Source organism: Ambystoma mexicanum, chromosome 3q, assembly GCF_040938575.1.
Source record: "Ambystoma mexicanum isolate Mex_15411 chromosome 3q, UKY_AmexF1_1, whole genome shotgun sequence".
Taxonomy (NCBI): Eukaryota; Metazoa; Chordata; class Amphibia; order Caudata; family Ambystomatidae; genus Ambystoma; species Ambystoma mexicanum.
The window spans coordinates 551456311-551469247 of record NC_090926.1 but is presented as its reverse complement, the minus strand read 5'-3'; the positions used below and the strand labels follow the sequence as shown (position 1 = coordinate 551469247).

General features: G+C 47.7%; 1 protein-coding gene across 2 annotated transcripts in view; it reads left to right on the top strand.

Annotated features, from left to right (window-relative positions):
• The window catches only part of LCP2 (lymphocyte cytosolic protein 2), a 1016893-nt gene that overhangs the window by 473487 nt on the left and 530469 nt on the right, over positions 1 to 12937 (top strand). The gene's annotated exons all lie outside the window — the stretch shown is intronic.

Sequence of the window (12937 nt, the reverse complement as noted above, 5' to 3'; positions counted from 1 at the left end):
TGCTCTGGGCAACCTTCCACACCTCCGTTTTTTAGCCCGTCTGCGCCATTGCAAAAGGGGACCAGCCATGGGCAAATCAGTCAGCAGCTGCCGCCACCGAAGGTAGCAGCCCAGTCCGAACTGCTAGGCCAGGTCCCCTCTGCACAGAAAACCAAGCAACCCCAGACATGTTTCGGCCTTGTTGGACCTCCTCAGTGAGGTGCAGCCTGGTTCCCTGTGGCGCAGCAAGCAAGGGACCCACGTCTGGGCATACCCTCTCTCACAAGGAGAAACAAACTGACCACAAAAGTGATGGGTGGAAGGTTTCGAATGAATCTAAACCACTGGCAATTGCTCTGGGCAACCTTCCACACCACCGTTTTTTAGCCCGTCTGCGCCATTGCAAAAGGGGACCAGCCATGGGCAAATCAGTCAGCAGCTGCCGCCACCGAAGGTAGCAGCCCAGCCCGAACTGCTAGGCCAGGTCCCCTCTGCACAGAAAACCAAGCAACCCCAGACATGTTTCGGCCTTGTTGGACCTCCTCAGTGAGGTGCAGCCTGGTTCCCTGTGGCGCAGCGAGCAAGGGACCCACGTCTGGGCATACCCTCTCTCACAAGGAGAAACAAACTGACCACAAGAGTGATGGGTGGAAGGTTTCGAATGAATCTAAACCACTGGCAATTGCTCTGGGCAACCTTCCACACCACCGTTTTTTAGCCCGTCTGCACCATTGCAAAAGGGGACCAGCCATGGGCAAATCAGTCAGCAGCTGCCGCCACCGAAGGTAGCAGCCCAGCCCGAACTGCTAGGCCAGGTCCCCTCTGCACAGAAAACCAAGCAACCCCAGACATGTTTCGGCCTTGTTGGACCTCCTCAGTGAGGTGCAGCCTGGTTCCCTGTGGCGCAGCAAGCAAGGGACCCACGTCTGGGCATACCCTCTCTCACAAGGAGAAACAAACTGACCACAAAAGTGATGGGTGGAAGGTTTCGAATGAATCTAAACCACTGGCAATTGCTCTGGGTAACCTTCCACACCACCGTTTTTTAGCCCGTCTGCGCCATTGCAAAAGGGGACCAGCCATGGGCAAATCAGTCAGCAGCTGCCGCCACCGAAGGTAGCAGCCCAGCCCGAACTGCTAGGCCAGGTCCCCTCTGCACAGAAAACCAAGCAACCCCAGACATGTTTCGGCCTTGTTGGACCTCCTCAGTGAGGTGCAGCCTGGTTCCCTGTGGCGCAGCGAGCAAGGGACCCACGTCTGGGCATACCCTCTCTCACAAGGAGAAACAAACTGACCACAAGAGTGATGGGTGGAAGTTTTCGAATGAATCTAAACCACTGGCAATTGCTCTGGGCAACCTTCCACACCACCGTTTTTTAGCCCGTCTGCACCATTGCAAAAGGGGACCAGCCATGGGCAAATCAGTCAGCAGCTGCCGCTACCGAAGGTAGCAGCCCAGCCCGAACTGCTAGGCCAGGTCCCCTCTGCACAGAAAACCAAGCAACCCCAGACCTGTTTCGGCCCTGTTGGACCTCCTCAGTGAGGTGCAGCCTGGTTCCCTGTGGCGCAGCGAGCAAGGGACCCACGTCTGGGCATACCCTCTCTCACAAGGAGAAACAAACTGACCACAAAAGTGATGGGTGGAAGGTTTCAAATGAATCTAAACCACTGGCAATTGCTCTGGGCAACCTCCACACCACCGTTTTTTAGCCCGTCTGCGCTATTCAAAAGGGGACCAGCCATGGGCAAATCAGTCAGCAGCTGCCGCCACCGAAGGTAGCAGCCCAGCCCGAACTGCTAGGCCAGGTCCCCTCTGCACAGAAAACCAAGCAACCCCAGACATGTTTCGGCCTTGTTGGACCTCCTCAGTGAGGTGCAGCCTGGTTCCCTGTGGCGCAGCGAGCAAGGGACCCACGTCTGGGCATACCCTCTCTCACAAGGAGAAACAAACTGACCACAAAAGTGATGGGTGGAAGGTTTCAAATTAATCTAAACCACTGGCAATTGCTCTGGGCAACCTTCCACACCACCGTTTTTTAGCCCGTCTGCGCCATTGCAAAAGGGGACCAGCCATGGGCAAATCAGTCAGCACCTGCCGCCTCCGAAGGTAGCAGCTCAGCCCGAACTGCTAGGCCAGGTCCCCTCTGCACAGAAAACCAAGCAACCCCAGACATGTTTCGGCCTTGATGGACCTCCTCAGTGAGGTGCAGCCTGGTTCCCTGTGGCGCAGCGAGCAAGGGACCCACGTCTGGGCATACCCTCTCTCACAAGGAGAAACAAACTGACCACAAAAGTGATGGGTGGAAGGTTTCGAATGAATCTAAACCACTGGCAATTGCTCTGGGCAACCTTCCACACCACCGATCACTTTTGTGGTCAGTTTGTTTCTCCTTGCGAGAGAGGGTATGCCCAGACGTGGGTCCCTTGCTCGCTGCGCCACAGGGAACCAGGCTGCACCTCACTGAGGAGGTCCAACAAGGCCGAAACATGTCTGGGGTTGCTTGGTTTTCTGTGCAGAGGGGACCTGGCCTAGCAGTTCGGGCTGGGCTGCTACGGCTGGTCCCCTTTTGCAATGGCGCAGACGGGCTAAAAAACTGTGGTGTGGAAGGTTGCCCAGAGCATTTACCAGTGGTTTAGATTCATTCGAAACCTTCCACCCATCACTTTTGTGGTTAGTTTGTTTCTTCTTGTGAGAGAGGGTATGCCCAGTCGTGGGTCCCTTGCTCGCTGCGCCACAGGGAACCAGGCTGCACCTCACTGAGGAGGTCCAACAAGGCCGAAACATGTCTGGGGTTGCTTGGTTTTCTGTGCAGAGGGGACCTGGCCTAGCAGTTCGGGCTGGGCTGCTACCTTCGGTGGCGGCAGCTGCTGACTGATTTGCACATGGCTGGTCCCCTTTTGCAATGGCGCAGATGGGCTTAAAAACTGTGGTGTGGAAGGTTGCCCAGAGCATTTACCAGTGGTTTAGATTCATTCGAAACCTTCCACCCATCACTTTTGTGGTTAGTTTGTTTCTTCTTGTGAGAGAGGGTATGCCCAGTCGTGGGTCCCTTGCTCGCTGCGCCACAGGGAACCAGGCTGCACCTCACTGAGGAGGTCCAACAAGGCCGAAACATGTCTGGGGTTGCTTGGTTTTCTGTGCAGAGGGGACCTGGCCTAGCAGTTCGGGCTGGGCTGCTACCTTCGGTGGCGGCAGCTGCTGACTGATTTGAACATGGCTGGTCCCCTTTTGCAATGGCGCAGACGGGCTAAAAAACGGTGGTGTGGAAAGTTGCCCAGAGCATTTGCCAGTGGTTTAGATTCATTCGAAACCTTCCACCCATCACTTTTGTGGTCAGTTTGTTTCTCCTTGTGAGAGAGGGTATGCCCAGACGTGGGTCCCTTGCTCGCTGCGCCACAGGGAACCAGGCTGCACCTCACTGAGGAGGTCCAACAAGGCCGAAACATGTCTGGGGTTGCTTGGTTTTCTGTGCAGAGGGGACCTGGCCTAGCAGTTCGGGCTGGGCTGCTACCTTCGGTGGCGGCAGCTGCTGACTGATTTGCACATGGCTGGTCCCCTTTTGCAATGGCGCAGATGGGCTAACAAACGGTGGTGTGGAAGGTTGCCCAGAGCATTTGCCAGTGGTTTAGATTCATTGAAACCTTCCACCCATCACTTTTGTGGTCGGTAACTGTGATTTTGTCATGCATCAGCTCTGGAGATTTTCTTGTCGTTGGAGATACTACTAAGATGGCTGCCTGTTCCATTCTATCGGTCTAGTTTATTCCAACATGGCCGACGGAATCTATAACCAGCAGGCCATAGCAACGTTCGGCGTGTTGTATCGTTTTCGTTTCGTGCCCAGCTAGTCGCTCTCAGCGTCTAGCTTTCCAGCATTGCCTTTCGTTCTGGTCCTTTTCTTACCAACCTACTATCCTTACACTGGTGGTGTTTTCAGGTTTTCAGGTAAGGTGATTAGGGTCTTAGCTTCTGTCCTTTCCTACACGACGCGTACTACCAAGCGTTTTCCGTGTAAGTATTTTTTCCCATCTATTTCACTCAGCCAGTGCTTCAGCGTTAGCTTTTCGCTGTGAGCGTTTGCTGCTGGTCATACTTTTCTGTCCGTATCCATACCTCTTTCCCTTCCACCCAGCTTTCTTCTGTGGTTCCATTTGAAACGCATCTCTGGTGTTCGGACAGACCGAGACCTCCCTTCGATTGCAACTCAGCCCAGAAGACATCGAGACTGCACAACACTGGAGACAAAATCCCTGTCTCACCGCCTTTCTCAGAGAACGAGTTTAGCCAGGTGTGGGCGTTCCTGCTACGTGTCCGGAGCTCCACGGCTGCAGGAATCGACGTCTCCATATAACTGCAGGACATCTAGTATTCTACGGATACCTGAATACTGATCGGGTTTTTTTTGCCTGCAGGCCTTTTTCCCCATTCTTTAGGACGTGCTCCTCGGGTATTCCCTAGATCTGTTATTGGCCAGATCATGAGGCTACTGAGGGAGCGCGTCCTTACCTTCGACAAAAAAAAGAGAAGAAGCCTGCCGAAGGAGAAAAGGTCAAGAAAAAGAAGGCTGTAATCAGGACGGAAGGAGTACAGGAGAAGACAGGTGAGGAGGAGTTGGGGAAGGCGGAGACAGAGCGTGACAGATTTTAGCTGCTCATTGGGGCATAGTCAGATCCGCCAAGATACAGGATTGTCTCCACTCCACATCAGGCCCCTCCTCGGTCATATTGTGATGCTAGTCAAGTTTAGTTTTTGTGTTTATACACCCAATGGGCTTAATGGCCTGATGCTGCTGACAATTAAGCTGTACATTACTGGAGTTTATGGTAACATGTACGGTTGTAGATTTGTGCTATGTTATGGCTTTAAGATGCTGCAGACTCCATGGTCCACCTCCTTACTATCTCTCTGTGAAGAAGTCGGTCTCAAAAAAAGGACCAAATTAACAGCTTTGGGCTGAATTAGCACAACAACACCGATAATACAACTCAGCTGAATCTTTTTGGCTAAGATCAACACCAGCTTTCAAATGTTTGGATTACTAAGTAATGGTCTGTACTGTTAAGCTGTTTCTAATTGAAACCTTTAAACTATTTGGTCTTTTGGGTGGAGGCACTGTCTCAGTTCTGCTCTAATAGTTCCTGGTGTGCTAGTGGCTTCTACTATGTGAGTTTAAGAGATGCTTCATGGCTGGGTCAGCCGAGGGGGCATTAATGACTGTTCACAAGGCTTGCAGTGCATTGCCACTTTCTTGCAGATTGGTAGTACAGAATAGGTGGGAGACATTCCAGAAGAAGTGTTGGTACCATTCTAGTAATGGTGGATAAGCAGGCTTTTAGTGTTTAGCAGGTTCTGGTCTTGAATTGAGTCATCTCAGCTCTAGTGGGTCCCTATCCCTTTACTAAGGTATCTTCCAGGACATGGACAAGTGGGAATCTGGTGCAAGTTAGTCAAGGCTTTAGTCATGGCTGGACTTGCCGACATTAGGAAAGTGATCACCGGTCTTGGTTTTTCTCTGGGAATTGGAAGTCAAATTTCAGGTGCTTTTGGGCACATCATCACAGTTTGGAGGCCTTAGAGAGTCCTGCAAGTTCCAAAGCAGAGTTCAGCACTCTGTCCTCCAGTCAAGAATCTTCTTCCATACATCGCCTAATAAGTGGATCAAGCTTTCATATTTATGGGACAATGGATGGAGGGCAACGGTCCCTTAAAGTCAGTGGGCCATGCCCACTCACCAGTTTTGGTGGACAACCAATCAGTGGTGGTCATCACAGTTAACATTTGCCGGCTTCTTCCAAATTAAAATAGCAGGATGTGGCCTCACACAAGACTCCGGACTTCCAATTTAAACTGCCCGGGACTGGTCTTCACTGTCAGGCTAACCAGGACACACCAAGCTCTCTTGTTTTAGATCTGCCTTGATTGGTGATGCTGACCCCAGTATTGTCAGGCTGCAGTTCTGGTAAAGATGAGAAAATTTAGATTCTGGGTGTTAGAACCTTGAAGGTGCAAAGTAGAAAATGTATCACTATTTAGTGATCCTGGGTCAGTCTGTGCGGGTCTAAAGCAGATTGTAATTGCTCCTTTTGGACTTGACCATATGACTCACCAAGGTACGGAGCATTAATGATGTACAATGGAAAGATTGTGTGGAATTGTTGCATCACTCAAAGAATGTTCCAAATTAAAGAAATCTATATCTAAAATCTGTACCTTTATCCCTTTTTCAGTTCACATTACCGCTCTACTTAACAAAAAACGATAAACACATCTGAGAAGTCACCAATTTTCAAACAGATACGTATCTACCCTATAAAGCAAAAGTAATTGAACTGGTTGTAGCACAGCATATTAATTGCATGCTTTCATTGAAAAAATGCACTGTGGTCCTGGACTGCCAGTCCGGCTTTAGGCCTCTCAGTGGCACAAAATATGCCCTACTTGATGTTCGGCAAGAACACTAGAGTCCTTAGAGGAAATGTATCCTGCTTCCCTGTCTTGATATTTCTGTGGCATAAAATATGGTTGACCATACCACTCTGTTGGCCCATCTTCACCAAGGCACAGCTCTAAGTTGGATCAAGTCGATCCTACAGAATAGTTAAAATAATTATAATTTCTAAATGTTTAAAATGGTCCAGAATAGTTAAATTCCGAGACAAACCTGCCAGGTTACTATGTGGCATCCCTCAAGACTTCTCTCACTCTCTGTGACTGTTCAGTGTCTACCTGGGACCTATGTCTTCACTAATTGAGAAATGTGTAATGCCTTTCTAACTATATGCAGATGACTCCATGTTGACTAGATGATTGAGAGAGGATGGTACGAATCAAGCTTAACATATCCTCTGCCTAGCATCACTACAGGAGTGGTTGAGTGAGAGCCGTCTCCTCCTGAATGGTTCAAAAACAGAGATCATAACCTGTAGCACTACCAGTACCTCACACATCCCGTTCAGCTGGCCAACTTCGTTAGATCCCCACTGACACTTGTGCAAAAAGTTACATCTTGGAATAATTATTCCTTTAAACCTGTCCTTTAGTTCGCAGACTATGTTGCTGTTAAACAAGAGACATTATCTACTGCACAGTCTAAAGGAAATCCTACATTCCCTTGACATCTGGCATACAGTGCATATAACTCAAGCATTATTTTTGTATAAATCAGACTGGTACACTAGTCTCCCAATGAACGAATGAAAGCTTGTTGAGTCCCTGGTTTGAGCACAGTATGCAGCGGTATTACAGAAACTTTGCACGTGCAATTAGCAAGGAGGCCAAAATTGTCCAGCTGCAAAAGAACATACACTTTCTGCGCATTTTGCACTGGGGCAATGTTTGCCCTAGTCCTAGTTCTTTGGACTGATGTAGATATATTATTTGATTTTATTTGATTTAGCATTTGCATTGCGCATATCCAACTTGAACCACGCAGAAGACCTGCATTTAGGGGCTGATGTTATATTCCTTTGCCCTCCTATAAACATTATAAAACTTTTACTGAAACAAGAACGTTTTCAGATTCTTCCCGAAGAGGCCAATAGAGCTGGTTTTCCGCAAAACATCATGGAGTGTGTTCCACAGACGGGGTCCTCTAATGGAAAAACAGCGGTCTCCCTTGGAAACACAATGAAACAGGGGGACTGCTAGCATATTTTTTATCAGATGAGCGCAAGGCTTGTGAGGGCTGGTAAGGCTTGAGTATTAGGACCAAATATTTAGGTGCCATTCCAAAAATACATTTATGGATAAGACACAATACGTGGAATTCAATTCTCTTCCGAACTGGCAACCAATGCAGTATCCTCCGATACATGGAGATAGGCACCGTTTTTGGCAGACCAAAACCCAGACTGACAGCGGCATTCTGGGCCACCTAAAGTGGCTGGAGTTGAAGAAGGGTGCTGCAATAGTCAAGCCTGGAGTTTACCATTGGACCTATGACCACTGAACGGTTCGGTTCCGAGATAAATGCCAGAATAGAATTTAACAGCCTGAGTTGAAAAAACACTCACTTAATCACCTCTGGAACATGGGCGTTACAGGCCAAGGATGCTTGCCAGATGCAGCCAAGATTTTTAACCTGATTTGAAAAGGATGTCGCTGCATATGTAGAGAAGACATTTTTTTGAAATGGTCAATTTTTGCTCTAGGGCTGATCACTTTCAACAGTGCAAAGTTTATACAATACCAATGAAATGTGTAACTGTCTACCTGTAATGCAGGGCCAACTGCCATCAGAAAGCATATGCAGTTATGTGACCACCCCCAGGAAATAGTGGCATTCCAAAGCATGTCCATTCAGACATCACCGACTGTCGAGTGCCATCACAAAGCGTGCACACTGGCGGAGTCACACTACTTCTCTTAGGGAAAAACATACAAAGCTTCAAATTACCTCTCAAAGCACAGCCTGTAAGACTGCGGAAAGGCTCTTAATTAAGCCACCGTGTTGGAAGCTGATCCCCAGACTATGCTAATTCAAATTTTGTGAGCCGGCAGCACCCTAAAAGAAACCCATGGCAGAAAAGCATAGGGCATCTCAGGCAAGACAACCCCCTCACTACAGGAATGCCAAAGGGGCCATAGACGCCCAGTGGCAGCATGCAGCATTACAGAGGTCATGATGATGATGGTGACAGAAGCACACCCCCCTAAACAAAAAATCAAGACAGCACTGATAGAGAACCTATGGAGAAATTCTCAGGTTGAGCTGAAAGGGTTCATTGAGAAGATTAGAAAGCACACAGAAAAATGATAGGAGCAAATACAAACACCCCCCCAACGCAAAGGACACCAGCTTTGGAACTGGCTTTATAACAGATAACTGGTGTGGGCAATGTCAATAACCGGGAATCAGGTAAGTGCTCATGTCCCATAGGGTAAATAATACAATTAGATGGTGGATGCTCAACACCCACAGTGCCATACAATGGGTCAATCTTATTAATCACTCATGTATATGTTATGGAATGGCATACTGTCTTCCATAGCACAATCTTCTTCTCTTGGTGCTTTACGTCTGCTAGAAGGGTGGAGGGAGATCAATGGGAGTACAGAGAGCAGAGCAGAGTATGTGGATTTCTTTCCGAGGAAGGCTGAGCGTAGACATCATCTATCTACCAGGCTTATCCTTATTTTCCTCCAAGTGTTTTCTTGGCAAGCTGGAGCCAAGTGAGAGAGCATCAGTCAGAGCCAGTGTGTCTTTTTCTATTAGTGGGTCTGCCTGCCACTGGCTGGATGTATTCTGGACCTGCTGGCTAGGCAAGCACATGCTGTGTTTAAGCATTAGAGTGATCCAGCTACCTTGTTTAGTGTTTGCATGTGTGGTAGGATCCCCTACTGGTGCATGTTGCTGTGTGCATAGAAAAGCACAGGGCAGGTGAATGTTTACTTAGTATTGTGTTGACTGAGTGCTGCTGTGATGTGAGCCTGAGTAAGCTTCTGGTCAGTCAATGGATATGGGGGTAATACTTTGTTCGCGATTCTGTACTCTACATATTCCGTAAACTTCTTCCTGGGGCAGATTCTGATTATGTTTCGTTCTTGGTTCCCAGTGGGATGCTTCGAATCAGGTGTTGAAACTTTCTGGGATTGATTGTGACACAAAAATAGACAAACTTGTAATTTTCTGTTGTTTAATTCAAGGTATGTCAACACACATGAAATATCATGAATCTCCTGGTCCCACAATGTTTGCAATCTGTTTTTGCTGGGTCAAGGTTAAGGGACCAGTGTTAGACATTGGACAGACACAATGCCCCACCTCCACTTTGTGGTAGCAGCAGACCTTAAAGGTTGCCGCTGAATGGATACGGTGCACTTCCGTTCAGCAGTATGTTATATCTATTTCACTGAGGTTACAGTGAAGCACACCTCACATCACGTAGAAATACATGTTTGTCAACCTTCCTTCCAGGCAAGTCTTTCTGGATGTCCGTGTAGCGGACAATTGTGCACACACAAAAACGTGTACACAAGGTCACACTTGTAGGGGAACATGCAAGAGTGGAATGGAGCCGCAGATACAGGGAGACCATGCATATTATGGGAATGTGATTTAAATGACACAGGTTCAGATGGTTATGCCAATATGAAAAAGAAGATCAGTGTGTTTCAGTTTACAAGAGTACACACAATACAGGCCCACTGTCCATACAGTGCCTCACCCACTACTGTTTTGCATATAGTCTTACATACCACATGATTTCAAACCAAAAATTGTGAAATAGATTTAAAAATGTTTCTCTTTGAGACCAACTCTGATCTAGGAACACACCGATTCATGGCCGAAGAAGATATTCAACGGGGAGCTTATCCTACAAGTCGAGAATAGTCCGTCTCATATATACGTTCAACAAATATTATGAGCAGGAACCATAAATACATGGTTATGCAAGACGCTCTCTCCACAAGCCACCATGCTTGTTGACCTCACTAAGTCTCTCTGTTTTAGTGGCAGTATGTGCAAACTGCACAAGTATGTTGACAGGTGTGGGGGTAAAGCAATGCACTGTTAATAACTGATAAGCACTCATCGAACACAAACTTGACAGGAAGTGGAAGCAACTACTCACAGTTCGCACACTTGCCTGATTTACAATAATGTTTTACCATGGGAAAGTCCCATTAAAAACATTTTGGTGAATCAGGCCCTACACCATTTGGCTGTCACTGGTGATGGGGGGCTTGATTGGATGGTTCTCACTTCTGGTGCTAATGCTGTGCATAAATGAGTTCACTCTCCTGTAGCATCTGTGCTTTGGCACATAGGCCTTGTCTGTTAGATTTTGCCTGTTGCCTCACATTTATGCCAGCTCTGCTCTGCAATCCATGCGCGCCTGAGATGCATTCTTCACAGAATCTCCCTACATTTATGGATCCATAGTTGGGACCTGGAGCTTCTTGCAATTGACCTCTGTGTAACTTCTGTGGATCTGATTTTCTCTACGCTTACACCCCTTAAAATCACTCCCCTTATGTTATAGTGCTTTCTGATATTTCCTTCTGGGGAGCATTTAATCTTTTTATCTGCATGGGTAAAGTGGGGAGGATCCTGAGAAAAGAGTGGGGGACCTCTGGTAGTACCCCATATATCACCTCCAGGTGATGCTTCACATAGCCCACAGAGTTCCACAATCCCCCTAAATGGGCCGTCTGAAAGTGACTTTGTCACAGTGGACAGATTTGCTGATCATGAAGAAACCAGTGACATTGGCCAGGTGCACTTCCACTGTGAAACCGATGGGCCAACCACATTTAGCCACCACTGCCCACATCCAAATGTATTGAAGAACATATATCTCTGTATATATCTCTGTGCATGTGTTGGCTGATACCTGTTCACTGTGTTTTTCTGATGCCCAGCAGGACTTTACCCTTCACCACAATTCCACAAGTGCAAATACACCTAACTGCTCTGGGCACCGATTCTCTTTGTCCTGAAGAAAATTGATTTGGAAGAAATCACTTTCAGGCCACAGAAAACTGCTGATTTGAATTCAAGCACTGTATTAATCCACACAGACATCCTTCTGTTAAAAGAGAACGCTGCATACATTGTGGCACTGTAGGTGGTACAAAACCTGACAAAGCTTATTTGATTGGGGGTTAGGGGTCATATTTCATCAGCAAAGGGACATGACCCTGGCTTTTAGGCGTACTGTAGTCTGTGCAAGTCACCATGTTCAGCATGCAAATCCAACATTGTAGGGGGTCATTGTGTGTTGCTGAGCTCACCAGTCTCCAAAGGGGCTCATGTCAATTAACCTTGCACAGCAACAGAATCCTGGGGTATGGTTAAAGATGCTGGTTAACAGAGTATCCAGGTGTACGTTGTAAAGGTAGACAAGTGCTATGTTATTGTGTTGCATTACAGCAAGCAATACGCAAAGCTGGTAGGATAGCTTAGCGATCTAAGCACTCACTACTGGCATTGGTGTACAGGAATGTCGGATGCGGCTGCAACTCTCTGTTGCGGTGTGGCCTGACATTCAGTGGGATGTTCAGTGGGTCCTTTCCTCTTCGCTTCTCGCGGGGGGCAACCTGCGGTCTGCTGCTTTGTTCACAGAGTCTGTGACGGACCTGGGCATTCGCAGGGGCCGCAGTGTGGGACACAGCGTTCCGTGTGCCATCAAGGAGGTCCAATGGTGGTCTGAGGGAACCTGAGCCAGCGGCACAATGCAGCGTAGTGTCTGGACGGGGGCAAGCACTTGCACCAACATTGTTCCCGTTATGGAAGTACCTCCATCCGCGAGGGCTACGCGCCTAGACTTGGTCTTTTACAGCGGTGAGTCAGAGGTATACCAATGTTACAGCGTGACTTTTTCATTAAATGCTGTTTGAACCTGAAGCTATAGCACACAGCATTCCCCAATTTGAGGTCTCTGATCTGTATTATTCCTGCAAGGAAATGTGTTCTGAAAATTCTTATTTTAAGTACATGCAATGTTAAAAATTCCACCTCTGGGCTAAGTATAATGCCCAAGTTGAACTCAGCCGATGTAAGCACAGCTGTCATTTCACCTCTTCCTAATAGAGACCGCATGTCTGATGACCTGGCCCTTAGCACTCACAGAAGTCAGCGGCTGCAAGGCGGGCATATTATTATATCCCCTGATACGGATATGACTGTTAATGCGGATACTCCTCGCAAATATATAATTAAAGAATTGGACTTCCAGACTTTGAACTCTGGTTCTACAGGCTCTGCCACCCCTGTATTTAAATCAGGGTGGGATAATACTGCTACAAGCCCTCTCCGTAAGCCATCTCTCAGTTAGTACGGAAAGAGAAACATGCTGAGCTAAAGATATTGTTACTTCTGCCTTAGAATGGAGCACTGGGCTTAATAATTCCTCAGCCGATCATATTGCCCAAGCCCAGTGGTCTCACATAAGGCAAGTATATTTAAAAAGCTCCATCTATGTAACAGTCTGTTCGATCTCTACTCTTTGGTGG